Source organism: Mus musculus, chromosome 13 (assembly GCF_000001635.26).
Source record: "Mus musculus strain C57BL/6J chromosome 13, GRCm38.p6 C57BL/6J".
Lineage (NCBI taxonomy): Eukaryota > Metazoa > Chordata > Mammalia > Rodentia > Muridae > Mus > Mus musculus.
Window position 1 is genome coordinate 35,175,651 of NC_000079.6, and position 13,465 is coordinate 35,189,115.

Genomic DNA, 13,465 nt, shown 5'->3' on the forward strand with positions numbered 1-13,465 from the left:
CCATCTTATAGTAAAGACAAACTAGGTTCATTCCTGTTTATGATTAAACCTGTTTCTTAAAGATTGAGCAATAACCCATCTGTAATCTTAACTACAGATGGTTTTGTACTGCCTGTTCCAGGAAACAGCAACCATGCCTTTTTTTCAAAGGTTATATGGCCACCTACGACTACTTTGATAAATCTACCTGTTGGTATGAATGGATACCTTGCTATGACCCTCTTACAACTATTTTTTTTTTTTTTTGTTTCAAGAGGTCATTATGACAACCTTGTTATGTTCTGCTCCTTCAACTCAGCCTGTTTTGCCTGCCAAATCCCCCATTTGGAAAGCCCCTGTCCCTGAGCTATAAAAATTTGTGTTCCTCACATCCAAAGATGATTACTTGAACCCCATTTTTAGGGAGAGAGAGCCTGTGTACAGGAACAAAAAAGCTTGCTTGAATTAATTGCTTGCTTCAATTAATTTTGCTATGGTGATTTGAGTTGGTGATCTTTCTCCTGGCATCTTTGGAATTGACATTAGGCTTCACTGTAGTATTAAATTTATTCTTTATAGTTGGCATTGTATCCCATTTATTATCATATTTGTATGTATAATTTGTTTACTAATTGTAGCTGAACTTAACAGTCTATTACAATTTCATTTAGACACAGTTAAGAGGGTAATAGCTCTGAGTTGGCGAGATGGCTCAGCAGGTAAAGATGCTTGCAAACTCAAGCCTGACCACCTGAGTTCAAACCCATGAACCCACAGTGGGTGGCAGAACAGCATTTGCAAAGCCACAAAGCACAAAATAGGAGGTTGTATGCAAATGAAAAATACCTGATGGTGGAGATAGTAAATTATACATCCCAGACCCCATAATAGAGGGAGCAGTCAAAGCAGCAAACTGTCTGCCTCACCAGGAGCCCCAGGAAGCCTCTGCAATGTCTTTGGACCATGCTGCCCACCATGGACACTGGTTATTGACTCTTGCTGCAGGAAGTTTCAAGCCCATGCTGTCTTATTAAGAGTTCCCCATTAAGCTTCCCTTTGACTTGCATTTCCAAACAATAAGCCAAATGGTACTTGGTTTAATTTTCCAGCTGATGAAACTTCCTTTCCTGTTGCTAATTTAAGTCACTTTAAAGTGAATTTTGATTAATCTGGGACAGGAAGTTTTGTCTTTCTTAATTGAAAACACTCCCAACTAGTAGACTGCTTCTCTGCATTGCTCGAGGAACAGCGGGGTTAGTACTAAGAAAAGTTTTGTTTCTTTTCCTCTTCTTCTAAAAAACAATCCAGATTTTAAGGGATTACTTTATCCAGACTTCCACAACAACCACAATGAAACTGCTGCTGGGTGCTCAGTTGGCTGCAAGTCACTAAAACTTGCCACTGGGACTCAAAGCCTGCCTGGCTTCATGGTGTCCGGGTGCACTGTTCCAATACTGGTACTGTATTTATAGGTTGTTAGCATAACCCTTTACCAGACTTTCTGCCTTCTTTAAGTTCTATAGTAGCCTGAAACTGACAGATGGTAGGGAACAGAAGATCTCAAAGAACCATAAATAAGACTGTCCCATAATTTAAACCATCAAACGGGTATATAAGACATCAGAGCTGAAATATTCTTACTTAGCACAAGGAACAAAAAGATTGAATGTCAGCCATTCATCACTAAATGCCTTGCCGTAGTCCCAGACTCAGGAGAACTGAGTGTTCAAGGTCAGTCTGTGGTTCTTAGTGAGAGCTTGGCTCTAGTTCCCCTCATGTGGCCCTAGAAGAGAGAATGTCTGTATCAATCAGAAGAAAGGGATTAAAGGTCTGTCCTAAAGCCTAAGCTTGCTCCAGCATGGTTGTTCTCCAGTTCCACTTCCTGTTGCTCTACAGCTCACGTTCTCAGCCCAGCCACACTGTGCTGTTGGTTGCTTTAGGATGCAGGCACAGTTTGCTGCTGTCTGTATTTTTGCACTTGCTTTTCTGTGTGCCTGGAATGCTCTTCCTCTGGGGGACACTCATGGCTCAGCCCCTTCCTCCCTCTATGTTTCTGCTCCAATGCCAATTTTGAAAAGTTTCATGTGGAGAGAAAGCCACATACCCAGATCACAAGGGTCTCAAACGTGAGACTAAGTCTGTCAACAAATCCTGTGCATTGTCTTTCACCACCAATTCCAGGAATTTCAAAGGCCAAGGAGAACTTCATGTGGTCATATAGAATGTCAGAATCAAGTTCAGTTTCTGTTTCTTCATTGTTGGCATCCTTGTGCTATTGAGTTTTTAAAAAATGGTTTATTTGTTTTTATTTCATGTGTATGAGTGTGTTGTCTGCACATACCTATGTGCATTTCATGTGGAAGAAATATGGAGAGGTCAGATGAAGGAAGAAGGAGGAACCCCTGAAACTGGAATTACAGATGGGTGTGGGCCACCATTTGGGTTCTGAGAACTGAATCTGGGTCCTCAGGAAGAGCAGCAAATGTGCTTGAAAGCTCAGCCATCCCTCTAACCTCCAGCCTCCAGCCTCCAGCCTCCAGCTACTCATTAACATTTAATGTCTGGACTGGACTGGAAAGCAAGTTGCTTTCAAAGCATCATGTAAGATTAAACTGAGTGTACCAGGGCTTGCTGTAACTATATGTTCTCTAAGTTCACATCAGCACAGATAAGTAAGGGAAGATTAGAGCAAGATCAGTAGCTTAGCCAGAGGTCATTCACAAAGCAGTCACTTGGCAAGTGATTGGAATTGACAGTGAAGGACAAAAAAAAATCTTGTTTAGAGACAGATGTTGTGAAGATAAGTCACCTCTTAGTCATTATTGAGTTTTTCTCCACAGAGAAGACACACACTCCCTTATTGCCCATGTCTGAGGCTGGTCACTGCCACGTGTCCTCTCTATGTATCTTCTCTTTATAAAATTGAAAAAAAATTTAGTTTGCAAGGAACCCTGAAGAAGCTGTGGGAGGTGGAGAGAGTTATGATGGGGGAGCCAAGGCTAGCCAGGTGAAGGGTGGATGGGACCAGGTTCATGTAGCCTGAGAACATGTGGTCCATTCACCACAGTAAAGGACCAATCCTGTGGTGATGACTTTGCTACAGTACTGCTCTGTGGGCCTTATATCAACAATCAACAAACAAGTGTTACCAGAGCAAAAACAGCAAACAAGAGACACGTGCAGGAGATTTCAGAAAAAAACCCTCCAAAGGCTAGCAAAGTAGAAACCATCATCCGAAAGCCACAAAATACTTTGATATTATTTTGCTACATTAGAGATGAAAATTTTAAAAACAATGCAAAGGTGAGGTCATGAGACCTTGATGGTAAATGAATTCTTACCCAGTGCTGCCAGAGTTTGGTCTATTGGTACAACATGTATGATACCAGTGACTACTTGTCCTCTGTGACAAGCCTGTCTAGAAGTATTGACATTACCCAACAGATGGGCAGTGGTGGCCCATGTACATTTGAAGAAACATAAACAACAACATCAAAACACATACTAGATTTGATGGCTTGTGTTTTAACGTGACAAAATCTAGAATCATCTGGCAGGTGGACTCTAATAGTGCTGTGGGCATTACCCTAATGACATCAATTGAGATGAGAAGTCCTGCCCACTGTTGGCATCACCATCCCCTAAGCAGGACACTCTAGGCTGTATAGGAGTGATGAAAGGAAGCTGAGCACTAACATGCAAGGATGCACTCATTGTTCTCTGCCCATAACTATGGGTGTGATGTGACCAGTGCCCTCAGACTGCTGCCACTGAGAGACTCCAAGTTGTAACTGTAGGCTAAAATAAAATTCTTTTCTCTAAAGTTGCTTTAGTCAGAATATCTTGAGTTAGAACAGTTTATTTTAGAACCAAGGGAAAAAGAAAACCCTAATCTAAAACAGGAACATATTCAAGTGGCCATTTCTTGTGTAATAAACAGGGATGGGATGGAGACCACAGAGAATAAAAGTTTAAGGTTTCCTGGCACAGGTCCCAAGGACATCCAGGCTAGAATTAGGAGGTATTCAACTGAGCCCCAGTAAGAGGGAGAAAGAAGGAAAAAAGAAAGAAAGGGAGGGAGAGGAGGAAATGGGTAATAAAGGTCTAGAATGGGTTTTTAGAACTGTACTGCTTGATTTGAATCTAGACTTTGCTATTCACAAACTGGATAATGTTTAATATGTTTATTAACTTCTCCATCTCTCAATTTTCTGGTCTATATAGTTCTTCTGTATAGGAGAACAGAAGAACTTCCAACTTTGTGGGCTAAACAAAATACATAGAGCATCCATGTCACTGTCAGGTTGAACTGCCAAAACTAATACCACTGGCTAATTTTAACACTAAACACCAGCTTCCTTTACTCACAGAACCTCGGAATTCTAAGATCAAGGTACCAGCATACCTGGTGTCTAGCTTGAACAAGTCTGTCTTCTCCTCCTGTCCTTACATGGCTGAGAAAGAGGAAGCAAGCTTTAGAAGGAAGTTTATGTTCAGGGCACTAATTTCATCCTTTGGGGAATCCCTCTTGACTTAATCACATACCCCACCCCCATCCCCAGGTCCCATCTCTACATCCATTGTGCTGCGGTTAGAATTTCAGCATATAAATGTAGAGGGGCCAGCCCTTAACAAGTGCCTGGGGTGTTGTAGGCCGTCCATGACTGTGGCTATTGATCCTATTGCACAGGACTAAGGAGTTGTGGGTTCATCTAAACTCATTTGGCTGATAGAAGAACAGTGGAGGTCCTGCACACAGCAAGCACCAGGCTCAGAGGCAAGGGGACTGCGGAGTTTTCAGGAACTATGAAGAAGCTTTGGAGAGAAGAGAAATGACAGGTAGTATTTTTTAAATGCTCATGACACAGTGTGTTTTTTATTATTGCCCTAGTATTATGAAGCAGTTGGTGCTGTCAGTAGCCGTTAGGTAAAACTGGATACTCCTGCCCTCACTCTTATGGTCAAGTTCCTAACAGATACATAAGATTTGAGATCTGGGAGATTTGTAAAACTGCATTATGTCTAAAATAATTCTAGCATTATTTGCACTCTTCCCTTTTTATTGTTAGTATCTTATAAGATGTGTCTGGTTTAGTTGTAAAAAGCTATAATGTTAGACAAGTACTGTAGCATATACGCACAATTGGAGCAACTGTGTAAATTTTAATCTTATTGTAGCTCTGACTAAAAAAGATTGTTAGTTTTAATTATACATTTTATTTAGAGCAATAAACTTCACATCAGCCATAACCGATACATAAGCTACTGGTAAGAAATTTTGTTTCTTTATATCCACACTGAGGTTACAAAATTCTAGACTATCTCCACTTAAGCTAGCTACTTTGAGAATAGCACATAGACTGTGCTGGTCAATTTATCATCACAGTGACAAATACCTAACCACACAAGTTGAAAGGAAGACTTTAACTTCACTCACAATTCAGATCTTCAGTCTGCACACTGGAAAATACTAGACGTGGGGTGGTATTTAACAATGTGACATATGAATTTCCTTGCACATAGTATTATACAAGTTTCCTGTTTCCTAGAACACTATGCACAAAGGCTTTGTATAAAGCACATGATGAGCACATACATATTTCTCACTTTCTGTTTTATTGGCAAAGAGGAGCCAAGAATACCAGCAGGAAAGAGCCCTCTCCAATGGATGAAATCAATAATTATGATCCTGTCCCAGGTCCCAGAAACCTTAGTCTTAACTGTGTTAAATTTAATACTTGAATAGTAGTGGAAAGAGGGTGGAGTACTCTTTAACAAAGCTTGTTCCCCTCACAAAAGTTGAATACCAGGAAATAAAATCAAGAGGTAATCCAATGGCCATTATTTTGAGCTTGTTGCATGACAACAAAGCGCCAAATTGGGACAAAGCATCTCTGTTCTCACCTTCCTCTTGGAACATTACATGTGATTCATGGAATCCATTACATCACAGGTACATGGCTCACACCTGAATTCTAAATGCCTTTGTCTGAAGTTGCGGGTGAGACAAAGAAAAATATTGTTGGAAAATTTTATTCTAAAATTAAAGGAATTTTGAATAATAAGGTGAGCATATCTAGGTATTGTGGTGTACACCAATAACCCCAGCACTTGGTAGGCTAAGGCAGGAGGAATTCAAGTTTGGGATCAATCTGTTCTGTAAGGATATCATGTCTTGGGGGAAAAGGAAGAAGACCAGGGCCATTTTTATCCAGTTGTGAACCCTATGAGCTACAACAACGGCTGACCTGGAGATATGCTCATGAGTTCATCAGCGGCACAAATGCTATGGGGATAGTCTACTTTTTCTGACTGGATTTAAGGCCCACTCCACAGGAGGACTCTCAAGCCTGATATTGTAATTGGGCCAAGAACCCATGACCGGGGAGCCCAAACCTTCCAAATATAAACCCTACTACCTTTCTCTTTATGTTAAATGGACATAGGGTCAAAATACAAATCTTGGTTCTCAAAGATTAGTACGTCTCTCAGTCATTAGAGTAGTACCTTCTGCAGTGGATGGTAGCGAATACAAAGACTCATAACAAGTCAAAGTGCGGAGGACAGTCTTTGTAAATTGCTCAGCTCTAAATGGAACTATGTAATATACCTCCCCTACAAGGCTCAGGGAACATTGCAGAACACAGGGCAGAAAGACTGTAAGAGCCAGAGGGTAGGATAGACTGAGATGAAACAGTATCTTCTGGACATGACAGCTGCAGTCATGAACTCGAAGCACCTGTGTGTTGCCTGCACAATACCTGCATGAGAACAATCCAGTCAACAGTTCAGCATGGAATGGGGAGGGGCACACAAGTCCCTATTCCTCCTATAAGGAGCTATTGGGAGTTGAAGGTTGCTAAGGAAGGGAGAATTTGTTTACTTTGGGGATTTGGTTCCCCACATGCTGTCTGTGCTCTAACTGATGGCACACACCCATGTGTATATGGGAAACACTAACAGAATTCAGTGGAGTATTTATATATTTACTTATTTATATTTTTATGTATATGAGTGTTTTTCTTGTGTGTATGTTTGTGTGCCATGTATGTGTTTGAAATCCAAAAGAAGCCAGAAAAGAGCTTTGGATCCTCTTGAACTGGAGTTATAGGTTGTTGTGAGCTGCTATGTAGGGGCTGGGAAACAAATCTTGGTCCTCTGCCAGAGTAGCAAAGCTCTTAACTGCTGAGCCATCTCTCTAGCCCCTAAGTGGATTATGTGCAAAGAGAAGACATTAATTGAGAAGTTGTGAGGGGTCTGAGAGGAGATGGAGTATAAAAGTGTACAGGTGAATATGGTTGAAATACTGTATAGAGTATACCTAAAAATGTTAAATTAAAACCATTTGGCCATACTTCTGTGGGTTTATATTCACATAATTCTGTTCTATTGATTTATCCTTTTGCTAATATCATATGGTCTTGATAGTAATGTGATTAGCCCAATTTTCTTCCTCTTCAACTTGTTTTAGTTGTCCTAATTACTTCAATTTTCTCCTGACGTTTGAATCAGCTTATTTGGAAAATATACAGCTGAAACCTTTTGGAGATTGGTATTAACTCTCTAGATTGTCTGGGGAAAATTGAAGTCTAAGCTGTGAGGTCTTCTGACCACTAAGTACGGTGTGTTTCTCTTTTTATTGAGAATTCTGCTTCTTTTGTCTGTATTTTATAGCTTTCATCATACGGATCCTAGACATGAATTGCTAGATTTATCTTTTAACATTACATTTTTGTGGTGAGCTGTTGTAATTTGTTTAAATGCTATTTAATTCTTGCTGTAACATAGGGACGAATAAATTTGCCTCTCTTTCCTCTGAGTCTAATTTATTATTTTGAGTTTTTACAATTTAATTATTATTTCAAGTACAATTTTGCACATGTATACTGTGAGGGAAGGTGTGGTGAAACCACTGACCTACACTACCCTGTGGGTAGACAGAGACGTTTACTGGGGGAGAAGCTTCTGGGATGCCAGGATACATATTCATGTAGATTTATTTTGTGACACACCTTAGCAAATGTAGTTGGAGTGATTTGCCTTTATGAAGCATCCTCAAAGCATTTTTTTAAAGATTTACTTTTTACAATTTTATTAATTCTGAGATTTTTATGCATTGTATTTTGATTATATTCTCTTCCCTTTCCAAACTCCTCTCAGATCCAGTCCACATTCCAACCTTGTTTAGATATATTTGTTTTGTGTGTGTGTGTTTGTGTGTTTGTGTGTGGGAGGTGTGCATGGATGTTTTCCTTGCATGTATTAGGTACACCTTGTGTGTACCTGATGCCTGCAGAGGCCAGAAGAAGGTGTCAGAGCCTCTTAATACAGAGTTATAGGTGATTGTGAGCTGCCTTGTGGGTGCTGGGACCCAAACCAGGTCCAACGCAAAAAGCACCAACTATTCTTAACTCCTGAGCCATTCTTCCTAGTCGCTCCAAACATTTCATTTTGTACTCATACACATAGCAACTCTTTTCACACAGCTTTTGTTTCTATGTAGTATGTAATTAATTGTGTAACGAATATCATCTGAACAAATGGCTATCCACTGGGGAGTAACCTCATCAGACTCCCGGGAAGCACTCAACTGGAGCTGTAGGGAGCACCTCAGTGCATTAGAATCACCAGCTACCATCCTCCTCCGCAAATGTGTTCTGCTTTCCTGGAGAGACACAGAAATGCCTGTGCTCCCCAAGCAGGGAAGGCAGCCGCAGAACAAAGAAACAACCCCATCCAGTTCCAGCCTGGAGGCTTTATTCGAGCTTTGGGCCTGGTAGGAGATTTTGAAACCTCAAAGACAACCTTGGTGACAATACGTCTTCCAATAGTACTACATTTCTATTTGCTCTAATCTTTCTCTAACAGCACCACTCACTCCAATGAATAAGCATTCAAATACATGAGACTATGAGGGCCATTCTTACTCAAACCACCACACCCAGTGTAAAATGTGTGAAAAGGAGTTCTCTGTACAGCTTGAACGCAGTTCCACTGAAGAATTTTCTCTCACCACACCAATTATATTACCTGGATGGGGCAGGTGTGTGTGTCTCAGGAGTCTTGTAAACTTCCTCAGTCTCTCTTCCTCCCTCTAGGAGGAATGTTTCAAGCTAGAAGAAGCTGCTACATAACAGCAAAGACTCAGCATGGGTGGATGGACAAAGAAAAAACTGGTTCATCTTGAGAGTTAGTAAGTAGTCTTTTGAGAAGTCTCCTATAGAACAATATAGATAAAAGAGACAAGAAAGACATAAGAAGGACATGTGTGACTGTGTTTAGGAATAAAATGGATGCATAAATGTCTTAGAACATAAGCATGCATTTTATATTGTTCATGATATTCTTTCCAAATAAACATTTACAACAAAGTAAAAAGCTGTTATTATGATCATGTTTTTGAAGAATAGCTAATGTAGTAGAAACTTTTAGTATACAAATGTTAAGTAATGGGATCCCAAATTGTAAAAGGTATATTTAATTATAGAAAATAGGGAACAATACTTGTCATATTTTCAAATATTTATCATAATTATCTTGGGCTGCTGGATCAGAGCAGCTTTTGCTTTGTTATAAATGGTCATTTGGAAGGAATATCATGAATGGTATAAAATGCATGCTTATATTCTTAAGACACTGATACATCATCATCCATTTTATTCCTAAATATAGTCACATACTATGGTTGGAGGTCCCCCCGCCCCACTTCACATGTTAAGCAATTGTTGCTATGGCCACATATCGAGAAGGAAGATGAAAATCAGAAGACGGTAATTCTTTCTCTACTTTTTTGGCTTTATTCAAGTGTCTGACAGGAACACCCACCTTGTCCTCACAGTTTAAACTTTAAAAATTCAGGATTTTGGCATTTCCCAAGCTTCCTAAGGAAGCAGGAGAACTGTAGTGGTCTGTACTATTTGGTAAATTACATTCATGTGATGACAGGCATAATTACAGCCTTTACAAGGCTATTTATTTAATAGAATCATCACTATTGCAATTTTATGAAATTACAAGTGAAGGTCAGAGCCAACTTCACACATGTCTCTTCACAGTCATCCAGAGCTTCGTTCGTTTCTGTTAAGGACATGAGCTCCATTCGGTAGAGAGCTAAACCAGCAGCCATTAAATGAGTCGTCTTAGTCTTCCTTCTGGGTTCCCTGCATGAGTTCTGCTTGCTAATAGGGGTTAACAGTATAAATGATTTCAAGTTTCTACTAGGAGCATTGTAAAGAGGATCACAGAGCATTGGCTTCTAAGCACCTCTCAAGGCTTATGCCTCTGCTCCTTGTCATGGGCCTCATAAGGTTCTTACGTTCCCCTGGGTCATAATGTTTCTCACTTCTAAGTCATGGACACACCCACACCCACACACACACACCACATACCTACCTTGGGGGGGGGGGTGAGACATTGTAGGGTCTGCACTTCAAAAGAAACTCCATTTTCTGGGAACCATTGCATGCAGTTCTAGGGGTCACTTTCTGTCCAGGCACTCAGCAGCGGCACTCAAAGTCAGAGCAGTGAATACATCAGGAACACCAGAGGCTGCAGCGTCACAATCAGCAGTCATTGTAACTGGAGGCAGCTGAGCTCTGGAAAGGCTGGAGTGGGATAGAGAAGGGTGGAGGGGACCCCAGGCTTTAACAACAGTTCTCAAGCATCCCTGCACATCAGAATCCGATGGGATCTTTGAGATGTCCTTAGGCCGATCCAACCCTATGGACGTCAAATCTCTACGCCAGGGTGAGGTGTCTGGATCCATTTTTACCCCCAGGTTACGGCAATGTGCTGGAGATGCTCTGTTTCACAAAATTTGAGTTTGCAAGAAGGTTTGCAGACGGAAATGGGGGCAGTTGATTCCTCTACCCCGTTAGCTAGTGTAAGGGTCCATGATTCACCCAAAGAATGACACCCTGGATTCAAATAGTATGTAGACACAAGGAGTGAAGGCCCAGCATGCTGGGGTCTCCCCATTACCAAGATAGAGAGACCCCAAAGTGAGTTCTCAGGCCCAATTTAAAGCACCCTAGGGGAATCCTGGAGTAGGTGGGCTTCATCGTACCCTATCTCTAAGGACATTCCATTACTGGGGTAAGGCGGCTAGCTGGAAACTACTAAACCATTCCCATTGTCCTTGTTTCAGGCCAGGTGGTGGGGAAGTTTCTGACTGGTGCCTGAAGCCTGGGTTTTTAGGCCTAGTTTCTTTAACTGCCAATTTGAAACCTGTCATGGAATCAGCCTTGCCCTCTCACTAGAGGTCTGAAGGTGCCACTGTGTTGGACTTGCATGGAGCCTCCACTGACCAGTGTGTTAATTGGCATTATATTACTATAGTATATATGTAGAGCACATCTAATATAGATTATTAGATCAGAAGTTATTTTCACTCAGTTTTAGAGGTTTCAATGCATGACTGATTGGATTGATTTGGATTCAGGTGAGGACATCATGTTCTCACATGTTCTGACAGGAGCCTGTGGCAAAGCAAAAGTGCCAGGAGGGAGGGAGGGAGGGAGGGAGGGAGGGAGGGAGAGAGAGAGAGAGAGAGAGAGAGAGAGAGAGAGGAACAAAGGGAACAAGAAGAACAAGAAGGAGCATTGACCCCACCGTCCTCTTTCTCTTTGAGGCACTCTTCCAGTTGTCTAAGGACCTTCCATTAAGCCCTATCATTCAAAGGTACCACACCCTCCTAAGACCCAAACCGTGGGGACCAAGCCTCTAACACATGGACCTTTAGGGGACACTCAGCATCCATACTATAGCATCAAACTAGAAATCACAGTTGGGTTACCCACTCACACTAAAATTCTGTGTCACCATGTTGGAAATTAAGCCGGGTATCAGAATGTCCAAGAAATCATGACAGAAGATATAACATGAAATCGCCTCATTTCCTGAACAGGACAGTTTCAATTGGGATAATGATGAAGTTTCTTTTGCCTTAATCCTTTTGAACAATGAGACAACAACGATGACGACGATGACACCACCACCACCACCAACAACAACAACTCTATGTGGGGCCAGAGAGCTATGGGACTGAGAGGAGCAGCCGTGGAGCAAGAGTGGGGTGGAGGCAATTCAAACCCCTGAAATCTCATCCTGAGATCTGTAGAAGTAGGAATACTGCCGCCTCTGCCCCAGGCCTGTATGTACCTGTGCACGCAGTCCAGTGCCCCCCACCCTTACCTTACCAGAGGAGGTCAAGTAGCCAGTGGCCAATTTAAACTTCCTTTCCCCTTATAAGTCATGTGCAGCAGCACCTGGAATTCCTCCTTATGCAAATGAGGCATCCCCAGCCAATGAGGTACACTCACCCTGATAGCCCGCCCCTCAAAGCTTTTTTCCTCCTTCCACAATAAACTGAATCAGTCTCTGAAGCTAATCCTGGTGTGTGTGTGTGTGTGTGCATGTGTGTGTTCTTTACCCACACACTCACCTCGGACCAAGGCCCTGCATTGGACCCACCCACCCACGCCAAGCTTCCCTCCATTCAGCCCAGCCCAGTGCGTAAGAGGCTGGTTCCCCCAGGGAGGAGAGACAGGAGGTAACTTGACACAATCCTTTGATAAGCACTCAGTTCTTTTTCTATGGTTCTGTCTTTTTGTCCCCATTTCCCAAGCAGAGCAGGAAAGTGTTAGTCGGACTTTTTGTCATGGCTCTCGAGTGAGAAGGGATTTGTTTTGGTTCATGGTTTCTAAATGGTGAAGATGTTGCACAGGATGACAATGTCGGATGGCAGAAGGTGTGCGGTGGAGCAGAGTTCCTTACCTCATAGCAAACATGAAGAAGGTTGTGGGAAGAGAGACCTGGTGGGAGGAGTGGGGAAGGGAGGAGAGAAGAAGGAGAAAAGCTGGAGTGGGAGGTGTCAAGAAAGAGGACCCACTAGCAGGCAGTTTTCTTCTGCTCTTATTGGCTCCAGGATGCCAGCACATGTGGTGATGTGGCCTCATTTGAGGAGGGTCTTTAGTCTTAATCCTCTGACATCTGGAGAGGGCGCTTTCTAACCTATGTTATTTCTCAATCCAATCACGTTAATGATCAAGATGAGCCACCATCAAAAGTGACTTGGAAGTGACCCATCTCACTTTTTCCTCTTTCTGGTTTCTGTTTTCAGACCCTTTCTGTCTATAAAATGAGCATCTTTTGATCCTGGGAATGCATTTTTGTCTTCTGGGTGAAGTGTCACCTGACTCCAGAATTAAAAACGAACTAACACAGAAAACCCAGATGTCTGCTACGGGCAAGGGCAGGGCCACCGACCTTTGACCTGGTTCTTTGGGTGATTATTTTTATAAAGCTTCGTATTTACTTCTCCCCCAGCAAAAGCATTTTCATTCATTTTATTCTTGACGCGCCTTAACTTCTAAGAAACTGGGTAGTGCATGGAAGGCTATGGATCTGGTGTAACCTGCTCGACCAGTGTGCCACAGGGTGAGGAGCAAGGGCAGGCCACAGGCCTTCGTACTTCAAGGAAGCCAAA

The 13,465-nt window shown here is 42.0% G+C and overlaps 1 long non-coding RNA gene across 1 annotated transcript; it reads left to right on the plus strand.

Annotated features, from left to right (window-relative positions):
* Window positions 1–5,972: 5,972 nt before the first annotated feature.
* On the plus strand, window positions 5,973–12,364 carry 1700011B04Rik (RIKEN cDNA 1700011B04 gene). The gene is made up of 3 exons (NR_045616.1): window positions 5,973–6,045; window positions 9,078–9,172; window positions 11,885–12,364. It is a non-coding gene; the product is annotated as an RIKEN cDNA 1700011B04 gene (long non-coding RNA).
* Window positions 12,365–13,465: the final 1,101 nt, after the last annotated feature.